We start from the raw sequence: 11,481 nt of genomic DNA on the forward strand, positions 1-11,481 counted from the left end.
TCTTGCCAATCTCATTGCAATCATGAAATGGATAAAAGGACCATTGAATAGGCAAGTAGTTTGAGAAAAGTTTGTTTGGTCATTCTATAGGCGCACTATAAATGAACGTGTCATGTGTAGCATATATAGCAGTGATATTGGGCCTACAAACTACAGCTGCAGACGAGCACATGACTGTGATTGATTTTCAATATTGTAATGGTTTATGATTATGGAGTGTGGGGTCGGCTAGAGATATCTGGGATTTATGTTTGATGGGAAATGTGGGTGTGACCAAAGTACTTTGCCTAGGGCACTGATAGGCAAACTGCGGCTCTCCAGCTGGCGCAAAACTACAACTCCCATCATGCTCTGCTGTAGGCTGAAAGATCTAGGCAGTTTTTTATGTTGGGAGTTGTAGTTCTGCAACAACTGGAGAGCCGCAGTTTGTCTATCACTGGCCTAGGGCATAGGTTGCAGATTATTGCACGTGTGTGGTGTGTCAAATCTCGCACAGAATAATTTCAGATAATAGGTGGATGTAGATGGCAATGCAGGCAATGGCGGTGGGCAGACATCACAGATTTTAACTATTGAAAGTTTAAAGTATGTATATAATTTTAATTTTTTTTTATTTATTTTTTAGCAACTCCGATATTGCAAAATAAAAACATACAATCAAAATTACACATTTTGCCCAAAAAGTAAGTTTAAAAATTGGGATTATATCGGTCAATTATGTTATTTCACATTAATACAAATATTTGAAATATTTCTCAACAGATGTCTGAATATCACAAAGGCAAAAGAAATGTCCCTCGCCCTCGTCCTCCAACCAAGCGCACAATGTCACCGTGTGGGCCCCATATCATGGGGGTCAAAACATATTCCTACCGTGATAAAATTTCAAATATGGTTATCATCGATATTGGACAACCTCCACAGTATACTCATCAACTACTATTTTCATTAAACAGTCTTCTTTATATATATATATATATATATATATATATATATATATATATATATATATTATTTTTATTTTTTTATAGTCTCCATCTTCTTCAAGTGATATATCTGAGTCAACAACACCAAGGCCCCTTACCAGCGAGAAGTTCCTCGCCTCAATCGCAGGGTTCACCACGGGGAGGTGTAGTTGTTATGGACCAGGACCGGACTGAAGTAAGAAAATTTCAATATATTTTTATTATTTTATAGATTTCATTTTTGAACCCAATATATTTTTTTGTTAAAAGAAACTTCTACAAGATCCGCCGGACAGAATCCCCCAGTCCCCTCCAGAGGCCGTGGCTGTCGGGGATGTGCAAGTATCATATACTTGGGTATTTAAAATTTAAATTCCTTTGGGAGATTATTAATTTTTTTATTTTATTTTTTTCAAGGTTTCTGCAGTCTCCACCAGGGAAGATAGGGAATTCATCATTCCCAGCAGTGAGAACGAACTCCTTTATCCAACTGGTGGAGGCTCGTCCCTCACTATGGGACCCCTCCGACCGCCAACATGCAGACCATCATCTGACCCAGCGGCTTTGGAGGGATATTGCTGAAGAATTTGTCTCTGGCTGGGAGGATCTCTCTGCGGCGGACCAAAAAGAATGTGGTAAGTACAACTTTCAGTCATGTATAAAGGTAAACTTACCCAACAATAATACATTACACTAACATTTTATATATATTTTTTTCAACAGTGGACAAGATTATCACTCGGTGGCGGTCAATCCGGGACCGCTTAAAGAGAGAGTATAATAGGGAGGTTCACGCCCCGAGTGGCTCTGGAGCCAGGCGACAGAAGCCCTACGCCCACAATGCGGCGTTGGGGTTTCTGCGTCCGAAGCTGGGCCTTCGAAGGTAAATTATTCTTATTTCAATTTTTTTAATTATGATTTGTCTTTATTGATATTGTTTCCTGAAAGGTTTGGTAGAGACAAAGGATTCTCCCACCTTTGCATTCAACATCGTTCAGTCTAAAGGGACAATAGACCTTGACTTCTGTCTGTAATAGGATTAGTGATACAAAGGATTCTTTCATAACTTTATCTCACTTGTCCTATTATGGTCTAAAGTTTCAAGAAATCAGGACTTCTGTCTTGAACGTTGTGCGAGACAAAGGAAATTCTTATTTCTTTATCTCATTCAACTAAAGGTCATAAAGGAACAATAGACCTTGACTTCTGTTTGTAATAGGATTTGTGAGACAAAGGATTCTATGACAACTTTTTTCTCACTTGTCCTATTATGGTCAACAGTTACAATAGATCCAGAATCAACTCTTGACAAGGTTGTGTGAGACAAATCATTCTCTGATTCAGTTATCTAAAATTTGTCAAGCAAAGGTCACAAGGGACAATAGATCAGGTCTGGCAAATGGATCTCAAGTTTTAGTGAAAAATTTCAACATTGTGCTGCTGTATGATTGTAGTTTCAAGGAATGTATAGGCATGGCTTGAAATGGAGTATTGCATTAGCTGAAGGAAGAGACACGTTTGCCATTCCAATAATTCCTTCTTCATAAAACGATTCTGACCTACCTATAGTATCATAGAATGTATTTTCCCCATACAATTTTTTTGGACCAATCTAGTCTGCCCAATATTCAGTATACTATGAATATCTCCTTGCTACAATATGAAGGATGGCCTTCTGCCTATTCGATGCATGCTAAAAACTCCTTCACTGTATTTGGAGCTACCACTTCTTGAGGAAGGCTATTCCATGCACCCACTACTCTCTAAAATTATAGATATTTAATTTAAATATTTGTTGCTCATTTTAAACTATGTCCTCTTACAGCATTTTTTTTTTTTAATCTCCATTTTTCATTCATTATTCGATTAATGTGTTTTAAAGCTTCCATCATATCCCCTCTATCTCGTCTTCACTTGAAAACTATACGTGTTGAATTGTTTTATGATTTTTTTTTTTTGTAATTTAATGCACTAGTTTTTAGTAGCTCTTTATAACTATCTCAAGTATATGTATGTTTCTCTCATGCAGCCATCTAGTAGAAAATGTTATTAGATACTGTATTTTTGAATAAAAGGCCTTATTTTTTTTCTCTCTGCAGAACTGCCAGCAGCACTCGGGAGCCTGAACCCTCTCTTGAAGCGGACCCAGGACCGGCCGCCACCACCAGCCCTTCTGTCCCTCATTCACCTGTTCAGGTCGATCCTGGTCCCCTACCTGGTCCCTCTTTTCAACGTACGCTCTCAACATGGCGAGAAAATGTGAGAGCTACGTTGAATCGCAGGAGATCAGGTAGGAGCCGTCGGGAAGACTATGGGGACCTTGTAGAGATCGTTTCTGATGCTCTGGAAGGTTTTGCAGAAGACATGCGTCGAGTTTTGGAAGACTTGGCACGCCGAGTGGAGGGGGCGGAGTCGGCACGTCAACTCTCCGAACACGAACATTTCCTGCAAACCATGGTCTCCCGAATGGACCAAATGAATCCTGAGCAGGTGCATGAGTTTCGTATTATGATGGAGAATGGGTCGTGGGAAATCCTGCACCGCCCCCCGCCCACTACCTACCCCCCACCCACTACCTACCCCCCAACCCATGTGTATCAACACGGTCAAAGTCAACCTTCCCATTCTCATCATCCTTCCCTTTCCCAACCCCCCGAGCATGGGTACAATCTACCATCTTTTTCTTCAACTCCCTCTCCTCCTCACTATCATGCTCCTACTTCTTTCCCCACTCATTCTTCGTCCCATGCTCGGGAACAATCAACTCCCGACCCTTCCACTCTGCACACCCCCAGAAATCCTGCATCCTTTCCCACGGCCCATCATTTTCAGTCCTCATCTGAAGACAGGGGGGCTTCTGCTGCTGGTCCAGGACGGTCCACTCCACAACGCTACACCTCCCCTAAACGTTTTACAAATTTAAAAAAATTATTTTTTTGATTAAAAAATAAATTAATTTATTATTTAAAAAATTAAATTAAATAAAATCATGATTTTTCTGAAGAAACTTTGTCTGTTATTGTATTTCATACAAAATGTTCACTACAGCTGTGGGTAAAGTAAAACTCTTACAATTTTTGTATTTCTATTATGGTTATTCGAAAAATTATTTTGCCTACACCTGTAGTGATGATGATTGCTAGAGTGTAATAAATAACTTGCTTTCAAAAAGCTGATAATTTAGCATATTCTAGCTCCTAACAGTGTGCCTCCAGGTATTGCAAAACTGCAAATCCAAGCATGCCTGCACAGCCAAAGGCTGTGCTGTCATGCTGGGAGTTGTAGTTTAGCAATAGCTGTAGGCACACTGGTTGTGAAATACTGTTATAGCTGATTGGCAAATGAACATAGTTTTTTCATGAGCCAATCTTGTTCTAATCCACATGAGCCCTTGTGGAACTAACGATACTATTGGATCATCATCACCAACTGTAGAATACTAGAGAGCCAAAATTATTTCATTTTTATATTTAGCAAAGATGATGCGGTATTATCGTCATTACCACAGGGGACAGGAAACTAACATAATGTTGTAGTCTTTGACCTGGGTTCAGAGGCAATTGGTGAACTGAGCCCAGTCGAAGACATCAACACATGAAATGGCACCACAAAAAAAAAAAAATGGACATTTGGATAAACACAATATGTCTCTATCCATAATGACTAGACCTCTTTAGGTAAATAAAAAAAATACATTACAACAGTTGTGATTATTTTTATTTTTAGAGTAATAAACCATAAAAACATTTACAATACATTATTTTGCCAGGGCACTCGACCTGCTTCTGAGACAAAGTAATTGGCAAAACCGTCCCTCATTCTTGCAATGGCGACGGTAGATCGATATGACACATTTTGCATCCTAGTCAGTGTACAATCTACATCTTGAGGGTCCAGACGCAGTGGTTCCTCAGATAATAGATAATTATGTAACACCACACAAGCCTTAACAACATCATCAATAGTTTCTACTTTTAGGTTAATTGCCTTGTTTAGAATACGCCATTTTGCAACAAGTATCCCAAAGGCGCACTCCACCAGTCTTCTAGCTCTTGTGAGTCTATAATTAAAAATCAGTTTGGTGGAATTTAAATCACGGCTGGAATATGGCTTTAGAAGGTTTTCACACATCTGGAAGGCTTCGTCCCCTACTACAACAAATGGCATGGGAGGTCCATCTGTCCCTGGCAACGGTCTTGCAGGCGGTAATCCAAATTGTTTGGAATAGAGCAGGCGCCCCATAGAGGAGGTTTTGAAAGCCATGGAGTCATTGGTCCGTCCGTATGCTCCAATATCCACAGCAACAAATCTATATTCTGCATCTGCAATTGCCATTCAAATTATTGAAAAATATTTTTTATAATTAAAATATTCTGATCCACTTTTTGATGGCTTAACAATACGTATATGTTTTCCATCCACGGCTCCTACACAATTTGGGAATTGGCAGGTTTGCATGAACTTGTCCGCTATTTGAATCCATTGTTCAGTTGTTGGATGCGGGATATAGTCTTCATGCAATATCGCCCACAATGCACGGCAAGTATCCTTTACTATTTCACAGAGTGTGGATATTCCAATACGATATTGGTAATGCAATGACGTAAGGGTTTCTCCAGTAGCAAGATACCTAAACCCCCCCAAAATTTTTTTTTTTTTTACCTTATTGTCACCATTAGCCTCTCTGATGGTGAAATGGGCCTTCTCATTCTGGTATCCTGCCTTTCAATGGTTGAAGAAATGCGCTGCAGAAGCTGGTCATAACTCTCAACCGTCATGCGCATATAATTGTAAAATGTTTCTGGATTTGCACGCAACTCCAAATAAAGTACTGAAAAAACACCTCTAGTCATCCTTCTGGAACTTATCGGGTGTATCCAATACCGACATCTTCTTCTTTCCCTGTCTCGTCTCATCCATCTAGCTTTAAGAATTTGAAACCGCAGCCGGAGACGCAAGTGTGCAGGCAACATGCTCCCAATAGACAATGAGTCTGAATAGAGGTGTACCAGGTTCTAATACTAAGTGGGAGGACTTTGTGAGGCACACCTACAATGACTATTAGAGGTGTACCTTACAGTGGGACTACTGAGCCACACCTACAAATGACCATGAATAGAGGTCTACCTGCTTTTTTTTTTATGATTATAAGTGGGAGGCCATTTAGGAGGCACACCTTAACACCTTTATTAGACAAGATAATCTATCCACCACGCCCAGGATTCTTCTGGTGACGAGGGGCACAGAGGACCCGATGCAGAAATCCTATCGATGCAATAACTATCTAAGAAATGGTAAATTATATTTTACTAGTACATCACATTTTCTGTTCTATGTTCTTCTATATCAATGTGGGGATGAGGGTTTAGCTGAAGTCTTGAAGGAAACTGTCAGCATGACAATTTAGGGTAATCTGCAGGCAGCCTGTTATAGAGCAGGAGGAGCTGAGCAGATTGATATACAGGGGTATGCAAAGGATTCAGTGGTGATTGTAATTGATCCATTTACATTCCTAATCTTTCTACACTTAGGACCGCCCACTGGACTCCTATCATTGACTGGAAGTTACCTTTTTATGTACACTTATGTGTGGAAGGCTATCAATCACTGGTAAGACCGCCCACCGGAATTCTACATATAGGAAGAGCAGAAATAGAAATGAATAAAGTACAAGTTCTACTGAACCTATTCCCATAAAACTATAGACCAGTCTGCTCAGCTCCTCCTGCTCTATAACCTGCACTGCTTCTTCACTGTGTCAGGTTCCTTATCTATGAGTGTGGCCCCCATTAACACTGTAGTCTCTATAGACCAGTAGTAGATTCGCACCATATGAGTCTAAGGTGAATGGCAATATAATTGAGGAGGTTGTCCGGAATAGTAATATTGATGGGTTTTCTGTAGGATAGGCCATCAGTATTAGGGTGGTGGGGATGGGCGCCTCACTGATCAGCTGTATATAGAGCCTGTGGTGATCCTGACAGCCTCTTCATTGCTCCGTACAGTAGGTATACATTTGGCGCACGCATTGATTTTACTGTTTATGGTGGGAAGTAATTATGAGCCATTAAAGAGATGATTCTGATAAATTCTATGTAGAATGTGATTTCCTCTCTTTTAGATACACCACCATGTCATGGTCACTGTCTTCATGGTATGGACTATTCACCTCATTCTTTCTCATTTAGTTCCGAAAGGATGGGAACTGGGCGACAGAAAAACACCAGCTTCGCCCTGTACTTCCTGACGTGCTTGACCTCCCCGCGCCTGAGCCGCCACTTCTTGGGGGAAGAAGTGGACATCTTGGGTATGAAAGCCCAAACCCCATTATTCACTGCAGTTAGTGGTGGCCATTTTGACTGTATCAAAGAATTGCTCAAAGCTGGAGCTTGTCCTTCAGGAAGCATCTATAACAACTGTACTCTATACTAATATCCGGACCCACTGCATAATTTGGCGTCCGTGTAACCGTACCACGGTCCTGCTCATTGCATTTTGTTCCTGCAAGATAGCCACTCTGGATCAGAAATATTTTTGGGCCGCCGCTCCCTGAAACAACATTACCTACCACAGGCCCGTCACAACCTGTACGCAGGAGATCAAGTAGAGTACACCCCTATGTGCTCCGTCCAAGGCCCCTTTGCTGCCGGTGTGACCCTGCTGGCCAAACCGTTAACCCCTGCAGTTGACCCAGAGACCTGGCAGGAAGACCCAGGCTCTGCATGGAGAGTCCGCTGCCTAGGAAAAATACGTACCTGGGATTTTACTTTCCTTGAGTCCGGAGGCAGCACACCATGGGTTAACCCGACCTCATCAGATCCTTGGACCGCCCACCTAGTTAGACAATTAAAGATAGTTAGTTAGTACCTATATAGCCGGTCATCTAGCCGCATCCCCCTGTGTTTTAAAAAATAGATTCAGACGAAAAATTCATGCTAATGAAAGATCTTTATTTGGGAGGGTATACATGTGCTGCCTCTGGACTCAAGGAAAGTAAAATCCCAGGTACGTATTTTTCCTTTCCCTCTTCGTCCTCCGGCAGCACACCATGGGATTTTTATAGATCACGAAGGGGGGGGGGGATCAATCTGCAAGGCTGCACTTAACACTCCGGTCCTGAAGGCTGAGCTTTTAGCGTTGATGTCCAGCCGATAGTGCTTGACAAAGGTGAGAGACTTGGACCAGGACGCAGCGTTACAGATGTCTTGGATAGAGACTTGCGCTTGTTCCGCCCAGGAGACCGCGGTAGCTCTTGTCGAATGTGCTCTTAGAGGGAATGGAGAAGAGAGACCTTCTAATTCGTATGCTTCTATAATCGTAGACCTTATCCATCTAGCCAGGGTGTCTTTAGATGGCTGATGACCCTTCCTTGATCCCAAAAAAGACAAAAAAAGGCTTTCTGCATTCCTGAAATCTGCTGTTCTCTACAAATAGTTTTCAATGGCTCTTTTAACATCTAGAGTATGTAAGAGCTCCTCCTGATCGTTAGCAGGGTCAGGAATAAATACAGGTAGGAAGGCTTCTCTATTCACATTGTCCGTGGAAGAGATCTTCGGTATAAAGGAGGGCATGGTACGCAACAATACACCGTCAGGCAGGAATCTTAGATAGGGATGTCTTGAGGATAAGGCCTGTAGCTCTCTTAGGCGCTTTGCTGAGGTAATAGCCACCAGAAATAATACTTTGTATGATAACCATTTAAGGTCTGTATCTTGAAGGGGTTCAAAAGGCGGAGTCAACAACGTCCTAAGGACCAGGGAGAGATCCCAGATGGGGACAGGTTCTCTCAAGGTTGGCTTCAGTTTCCTTATGGCTTTGAAGAATCTGGATATGAGAGGGTGATTAAGAAATTTATTCTCTGTCATCACATTGATCGCTGTCATGTGAGCCTTTAAAGTATTGGGCTTAAATCCCTTCTGGAAGCCCTCTTGGAGGAATTGGAGAATGGACTTGACTGTAACCTCTGGATAGTTAGATTCTGTTGACCAGGCCACAAACTTTTTCCAGATTCTTGCATATTTCATATTAGTGGAATCTTTGCGTGAGCACAGTAGGATAGAAATCACTGATTCGGTAAGACCTTCCTGTTCTAGTCTGGTTCTCTCAGTCTCCAGGCCGTAAGGTGTAGCCTGTCCAGATGTTGATGGTACAGGCCGTTCTGAAGAAGTAAGTTGGGAACTAGTGGTAGCTTCCAGTATTCTCTCTTCGACATTTGAAGCAGGAGAGGGAACCAGGACCTTCTGGGCCAGAATGGGGCTATTAGGATGACTTTGGGTCTCTCCAGCAGGATCTTCCTCAGAACCCTCAGGATGAGAGGAACAGGTGGGAAGAGATAGACGAATAGGTGCTTCCAACTGATGGAGAACGCATCCACTACTGTGGGCCGATCCCTCCTGTTTATGGAGCAGTAGTTGGTCAATTTCCTGTTTTCCTTGGATGCCATGAGATCCCAATCCGGACAACCCCATCTGTTTACGATTTGTTGGAATATAACAGGATTCAATTCCCATTCCGACTGACTGATCTTCTTCCGACTCAAGAGATCCGCTCGAGTATTCAAGCAACCTTTTATATGCCTCTCTCTTAATTCTGAGAGATGTACTTCTGCCCAAAGGAATATCTCCTTGCACAGATTCAGAAGCGCAGCATTCCTTGTACCTCCTTGTTTGTTCAGGTAGAACACCGCTGGAAGATTGTCTGAACGAATCATCACATATTTTCTCTCGATAAACTGCTGGAAGTGGAGCAGGGCTAGAAATATTGCCTTCAGCTCTCTGTAGTTTGAAGAACGCTTCTTCTGATGCGTCGACCATTCCCCTTGGATCCATTTGTCCTGAAAGTGTGCTCCCCAACCACTGCTGGAGGCATCCGTGGTGATTTCCACCGGAGACCTGAATAGGAATACTTTCCCCCGGGAGAGATTCTTGGATAAAAGCCACCACTTTAGACCTTGTACAGTTGAGGTTCTTATATTTACTCTCGCCTCTAGATTGTGCCGAGTGTAATGCCAGGTCCTCAACATATCCTGCTGAAGGTCTCTGGCGTGTATCAAGGCCCATGGTACCGCATCCGAAGTTGCTGTCATATGGCCTAAAGTCTTCATAACCCTGCGGACAGAGGGGGAACGTAGGGTCATTAGGGTCTTTATTTCTTTTCTCAAGACTTCTACCCTCGCCGGAGTTAGGTATAACATCATGGAGTCTGTATCTATTAGGAGACCGAGGAACTTCTTGGAGGTAGAGGGGGTGATGTTCGACTTCTTCCAGTTTATCAAGAAGCCCAGGGATTGAAGAAGCTCTATTGCTGTCTTGAGATGCGCTTGCAGAATGTCTCTGGAATCTGCTGCAATGAGCCAATCGTCCAGGTAGGGAAAGACGAGGATTCCCTGAAGGCGTAACTCTGCTGCTATGATGACTGCCATCTTCGTAAATACTCTTGGTGCAGAACACAGACCAAACGGAAGTGCCTTGAACTGAAAGTGAAGGGTTTTCCTCTTGACCTGGATTGCTACCCTCAAGAATCTTCTCGCCGAGCTCTTTATTGGTATATGGAGATATGCGTCCTTGAGATCCAAGGACCCCAAGAATTGATTCCGTTTGAGTACTGCTGTGATGGACCTTATTGTTTCCATCTTGAAGTGTATCTTCTTCATGTGATGGTTCAGGTACCGTAGGACTATAATCAGCCTGTTTCCCCCGTCCGATTTGGGGACAGCGAATATTCTGGAGTATACTCCTTTCCCTTTTTGACTGAAGGGTACTGGTTCTAGAGCGCCCTTTTCCAGGAACTCCTGCAGAAGATGGAAGAGACATAGATTTTTCTCGTTCAGGACGAAACGATCTCGAGGGGACCGGTAGAATTCTAAATCGTATCCCTCCTTTACTATCTGGAGAGACCAGATGTCTGACGTTATTTGCTTCCATTCTGAATAAAAATGGGACAATCGGCCTCCTACTTGACTTTTGGCGTCAGAATTCGGTTTTGGGCTGCTTGGAATCATCAGACTTCTTCCTATATCCCTCTGCACCTGGCCTATTGCTTGATCTTCCCCTGTGAGGGCGTCCTCTGAAGCTGGATCTTCTATAATCCTGGCCCTTATAGGGACAAAAAAACTTAGCTTTTTCTTTCCTTTAGGCCCCATGCACACGGCCGTTGTATAGATCATACCAGTGTATCACTGTATTGCGGCGGCAGCAGGGAGCGCACGGCGTCATAGCAACTAGTGACGCCGGGCGCTCCAGCTCACAGGAAGGGATCCAGGCCGCGGTTCCACGGCCCGCACACGGCCGTGAACAACGGCCGTGTGCATGGGGCCTTAACTTGAGGGAAGTTGAGGACCTTATTGAGGTTCAGAGAACAGCCCCACCAGAACCTGAGCCACTTATTCCTGACCTGGCTGCACCACCAACACTGCGGGTGGGCCAAATCAACAACTCAGTTCTCACCTTCAATCCCAGGGTGCAACCGTATGTTTTGCCGTGGAAGCAACCCCAGGCACCCTCAAGTTGCCTACCAG

Source organism: Bufo gargarizans, chromosome 9 (genome assembly GCF_014858855.1).
Source record: "Bufo gargarizans isolate SCDJY-AF-19 chromosome 9, ASM1485885v1, whole genome shotgun sequence".
Classification (NCBI taxonomy): domain Eukaryota; kingdom Metazoa; phylum Chordata; class Amphibia; order Anura; family Bufonidae; genus Bufo; species Bufo gargarizans.